Source organism: Perna viridis, chromosome 10 (genome assembly GCF_037379345.1).
Source record: "Perna viridis isolate PV_CMFRI_1.1 ecotype Kerala chromosome 10, ASM3737934v1, whole genome shotgun sequence".
In the NCBI taxonomy this organism is placed as follows: Eukaryota; Metazoa; Mollusca; class Bivalvia; order Mytilida; family Mytilidae; genus Perna; species Perna viridis.
In genome coordinates this window covers 13,705,423-13,711,868 of record NC_142454.1, presented here as the reverse complement: position 1 = coordinate 13,711,868, position 6,446 = coordinate 13,705,423, and positions in this window count along the sequence as shown.

The window sequence follows — 6,446 nt, the reverse complement described above, 5'->3', positions numbered from 1 at the left end:
TTGAAATCATCTGGTTCATTTGTTTGGAATGTTTGCATTTGTGTGACGTCAACATGTTTCCTACAAATTGGAATCATTACGTTTCGCACGCTTTTAATTTTTGGGTATTTTTTACGTTTTTAAGGCATTAGAGAAACAGAATCTACACTCAAAGCTTGTTGATTATGAATTTCTCATATCTCGTGTAATAAATTTTATAGTATGAATAGCTTGGCAAGCCTCACAATCAAAACTATAATATTTATTTCACTCGATGTGAGAATTCCATAATCAACTCGTTATTGTTGTAGATTCTATATTTCCAAAATCAAATGAAATTCAAATGTAAATTCTTTGAAGAAACCAAATGGAAAACATATTGAATACCAAATGATATTTAAAGGGGTTTTAACAAGTGTACAAATCCTGTATACTTATGTTTTCTATATGACTCCCATGTTTCACAGTCTTTGCCATCTTAATTTCAGACAAGAAGCCTTACCGTTTATCCGAAAAGAATTTTATATAGGATACATTGGCTTGGAAGCAAAATTTCAGCAAGCCCATCTCTATTTTTACCCCCATTGACTGGTTGGCTGGTCCCAATTTCAAGGATTGGTTTTACATTTTGGTCCTGAACACACATAAAAGACCTATAAAACATCCATTTGTTCTAAACAATACCTCTGTTTATGTGAGATAGTCTATAAGGAGCAATTGACAAAAATGGAACAAAAAACTGACAAAAACATATTTATTGAGTTTTGTCCCTTTTTCAATGTTAATTTCTACAGGAAATTTAAAATACTTATTATGAGGTTTCCACAAGTAAGATTTTGTTGGACTTTTTCTGTGTTTATTTTGGTCATAAAAGCTGTAGATTAGAACTTAAAAATCTACTGTCATAATTTGTTTTATTTAGGGTAAAATTTTGCTGAGTTGACTGGACTCTTACAAACCCCCCAACATTGTCTGTTGGGGAGGGTATTAATATATGTTTCAATGTTCCCTGTGTAATTATATGTTTAACCATAAATTACTAAATGATAAAAAAAATTGGATGTATTTTAGATGTAAAGTATGGGATCCTGGGAAGTTCCAGAGGTTGAAGTATCACCATTTTGTTTGAAGATTTACCAAATTATGGGCACAAACGAATGTACACACATGTGGGAATACTACGTGTTTACTTGAAATTCTTATTTATATGTAAGCAGCTGAAGTTTTATTTTTCAGTCCTAAGTACTAACTCATGATTTTGGTAGACTTCAGTTTTACTTGTATAACATAAGCATATTAAACCACTTCACTTGTACTCTTCATATTTTTCACTGCTACAGAAAATGTTATAAAAACTATTACATGTATTTGGATTTACATGTGAATACTTAGTCATCTTTATTTCTGTGATGTTCTGTTGTTGTATTTTTACTTGGGTTAATTTTACTTCTGTCATTTTTTTATTATAGGTGTTTGTTAGTTAAAACATAGTATATTTCACAGTTACTTATTTTACACATAACTGTATTTAAATGTTATAGTATATAAAATAAATGGTTACTCCAACAATTCATTTATTTATTATCTAGCTTTGTATACCGGTACTAGGTATGCTGATGATTGAACATCTTGTATATACATGTAGTATGAATTAGTAAAAATTGTGTTTAGATTATTCTACCAAGAAAAAAAATCCCACTCCATATATCAGATAGATCCTAAATATTTTTTACAGGTCTTGTTTTCATAAAATTATTCTCAATGGCTTAATAAGATTTTGAGTGAACTAAGGCGAATTGGGAATCAAGTTGAAACAAGATTTGAACAGTACTCCAAAGAATAAACTCTGGGTTTATAAGCATATATGCTGTGCTTAGTAATAATCAATTGAATACACTGTGCTACTGATTATAAACATTAAAGTCTATGGGGACAAAACAGAGGTGAATGTAAATTAATTTATCAACATGTTTTTACTTTTAAAAAAAAAAATCGTATCGGTAACATCCAATAGTATATCCAATCCAGGATATTAATTTTCATCCAGGATGATTTCAAATATTGATATCCCAGATTATATTTCAAGGAATGTTTTACACATTATTTTTCATCCAAGATATTATTTAATTGATAGATATTATCAATTTTATCAAGAGTATGAATCCTGTTCACTCTTCATATGTGAATTATATTATATCTCAAGCTTTTAACATATTTAGAATTCCATAAAATTAGTGACGTATGTTCAAACCATTGAAGTATTTTTGTACTTATTCTTAGCATATGTAATTATTACCCTTAGTAGTCTATATTATTTAATTTCAAATGATTTAGTGGGAAACTGCATTGCATATTTTCAGTAGGTTATGAATATTGGTCAAGTGCGAAAACAGTACACTTGATTGCTGATAGTCAGAGGTATATTTTGCCGTTTCCTAAATATTCAAATACTAAATGGTCTGGGCCCGGTTTAATAAATCATCACAAATTGAGATTTTTTTGCAAGCCCTTCCTCTACTCAATTCATATGAAATCGAAGATTTGTGGACAAATTTAAGGTTTTGAGATTTTTCATTAAACCCATGCCTGACCTAATTGGTAAAGATGCACTTGTTATTAAATATCTATTGATATAAGAAAATTTGGGAATTATTTCCACAACAGCTTGTCATAAAAAAAATTACATTTATTTGTAAATTTGCTGAACAAGTATAAATTTTAGCAAAGTAGCATTTATTTGGTTACCAGTTTATTACCCTTTCTTTAATATAAATCTTAATTCATTTTTTTTTTACTTCTACAATCAGTTTGCTCTTGTCATTTTTCGTGTGGGATTTATTATTATTTCATGACATCACAAGAGCATCATAGAATATTACCAAAATAGCTACCAGAACTTCTTTGTATGATAAGGTAACGACATCTTTTATAATCTAGTATATATGATGAAAAATGATACCTGCGTATGACAAACTGAAAAAGTCGAATTCAAAAAGTTGAAACCGTCAAGTGCGTCGCTTAAGCATAATTATTTTGCCTAAAGTTCTGTTTTTTTTTTTTTTTTCTTTTGTTCTTTTGCTTAAATGTCATTCTATTCCAAAATAAATACTGAAGAAAGTGGTTCTTTCAAACGAAAATGGCAATTATTGGATACAATTCTAGCCATACACGCTGATTATTCAATGGAGTACGAACATCGAGTGTAACGTCAATATTTCAGGAACAGAAGTTAGTAATTGAAAAAAAATACCAGATAAAAATCAAAGTTTATCTGTGGCTTTTAAACATTTTTATTGAACTTAAGGACTAGTGTCAGATGAAAAGAAAACATGTACTGAAGATACTTTAAGAAGAAAATAGATGAACATACGCGCATTTCCTTGCTACCAGTGCTATCCAAACCAAATCTACCAACATCTCTCTTGAATCTTTTGAAAGTACTTTTAAGACTATTGGTAAATCTGTATGAGGAAAGGTGCTTTCTAAACAACACTAGAAATGAATTTTCATTACATTACATAATATAAATGACTTGCGACAGCAGAATTCTTCAGGCTAAAGTTTACAGAACAAGATCAGTTAAAAGTAGAATGTTAATATTTAATACTTTGTATTATTTATTCAGGTGCTGAAATGACGTGTCCTGGAAATGGTAAAATTGCCGTGTAGCCTTTTAGTAGCCTGGTGCGAAGTGTATTATAGACCACATTTAAGACATAACAGCAAAAGGTCTCAATACTGGCATGGTGATGTTAGACCTTCAGAAGGTGTTCGACTCGGTCGACCATAGCATACTTTGTAACAAAAAGCTGAAATTTATGGGCATTAATTCTATAAAATGGTTTGAATTTTATTTAACCGACAGAAAGCAATAAGTTTGTATAAATGGTTTTATTCTAATTTTCTTGATGTAAAATGTGGTGTTCCACAAGGTAGTATATTTGGACCTCTTTTATGTTTATTTTATGTTAATGACATGAAAGAGTAATCAAGGGACAAAGACCAGACATGGAAAACAGACATACACAACAAAGAACATAAAGTAACTAAAATCATACATACAAAGAAACAAAAGTAAATGAGCAACCCGGACTCCACTAAAAACTGGGAGCATGGACCACGTGCACCGGTAGGGTAAGCTACACTGCATAACAAATATTAGCTCTGATTGTAAGTTACTTTTATATGCTGATGAAAGCATGATTTTATTTTCACATCAAGATCCGGATATTATTTCATTAAGACTTGGTGATGAACTGAGATCCTGCAGTGAGTGGTTGGTGGACAATAAATTATCTCTATATCTTGAAAAACTAAATGCATTATATTTGGTTCAAATAGTAATTAAAATAGGTGAAATATTTCAAAATTTCATGTAATGGTCATACAATTTCAGTAAAAAAATTAAATATTTAGGTCTAAGTATTAACCAATTCACATCTGAAGAGATAATTGTGAATTACATAGTTAGTAAAGTTAATGCAAGACTCAGTTTTGTATACGAATACAAAAAATGTCCGTCAGAAAAATCGAGAAAACTTTATGTATGGCCTTAATGGAGTGCCATTTCGACTACTCATGTTCATCATGGTTCTGGTTTAAACAAAACATTGAAAAATAAACTTTAAGTAGTACAAAATAAGACAATTCATATTATGAAAAGATAGACTTTCGATCAAGCATAAAATATCCAATACTTCAGAAGATTGTTTTTATATGTTGATAACAGGGTACGACAATTTCGACTTAACCTTTTCACAAAATTAGGTTCAATAAATGCCCATCGTATATGAAAAATAGTTTTGTAAAACTTAGAGATAGATACTCTTACAACACAAGATCTGATTAGCACAACTTTTTTGTATCACATGTTCAGGGTATGGCATCAAATACATTCTACTACAGTTTTATTAAAGATTGGAATAATTTGCCCAATGAGCTGAAAAAATTTTGCAAACCATGATGCTTTTAAAAACGGGTAAAATATTTGTTTAAAAAATTAAAGTTTGAACATCAATGTGATTTATAAGCTGATTTTAACTTTATGACTGATTTTTTATAGTACAATTTGTTGAATTTGTAATATAGTATACATCTAATTGAGGTCATTGTTGTAAGTTTTAGTATTTTTGTATGTTAATTACCATGCCAAGACAAACCGCTCCAAAATCCAACTTTAGACCCTGCTGAGATAATAGATACATTAATGACCACATTTGTACTATCACGTTACCAAAGATAATTAGTGCCTAAAGGGGGCAGACCAGAAACTTTTGGGGGTATTTCTTGGCATGGAGAAATGTTTGAGATACTGAATACTTGTAATAATAATAAGAAGACGAAACCGACAAAGTAAAATATCTTTTCCCATTTCGTTCTGGGAACATAATAATAACATAAAAACTACATTCAACATTTGCAATTTGTTTGTGGTGATAAATAGATAAATAAAACCTCGAACATTTTAGTTCACATAGCTGTACCATTGATTTGGAGGTAGTGTTCGTCGTTGAAAGTGAAGTTGTTACACTTTACAACTAAAATGAGTAAATTTACTAGGCAGTTAGCAAAAAGGGGGGTCAAAAATATCTCGTGATTCCCAAGCTTCTCTGCAGGCTTCTAAACCGTCATCGTGTGGGATATTAGTATAGAGTGAAGTGACATCAAGGGAGACCATAAGTGTTTCGGGAGGTAAAGGATTCATGGATTCCATTTTCTTCAGATAATCCGTGGTGTCTTTCAAATATGACGGAAGCTTTTGAACAAGGGATTGGAGATGGTAATCAACAAATTCAGATTTTTTTTTCGGTAAGGTGACTATTAGCAGAAACTATGGGCCGTCCAGGGATATCTTTTTTGTGACTTTTAGGCAGAAGGTAAAAACGTCCGGGTCTTGAATCCTCTGGTTTTAGGTATTCTAACTGCTCTTCAGTAATGCTGCCGTCCTGGCACATTTTGTTCAATTCTGACGTGATTTTTTACTAAAAGATTTAGTAGGGTTACTTGGTAGCTCTTCATAAAATCATTCATCCTAAAGTTGACGCATTGCTTATGAGACGTGGTTATTTTTATTCATGACGACTATGGCACTGCCTTCTAGTTCCATAACTATATCTTCACGGTTTTGTTTTTTTCTCATCGGGCGTGATGTTGAAGAAAGATGGAATGTAGTTATTGGATAAGTGTTTGACATCTGATTTTATTTTGTCAATAACATTTTCTAACGTGCCACATCTATTCGGTTTAGGAGCCCATGGATTTTTCGTTTTGAATTTTCGAGTGTATAGATCACTTTCTTCATGGTCGGAGTCAGAACTATCAGGAGGCATATTCTGGTCTTCCTGTTAATTAGCAAAACGTTTTTTGAGCCTGATGGATCTAGCAAATTTGTCAAGGTTATCTTCGAGTTGAACTTCATCTATATTGTCAGGAGTAGGACAAAAATTCAAACCTTTAGATAAAACCCT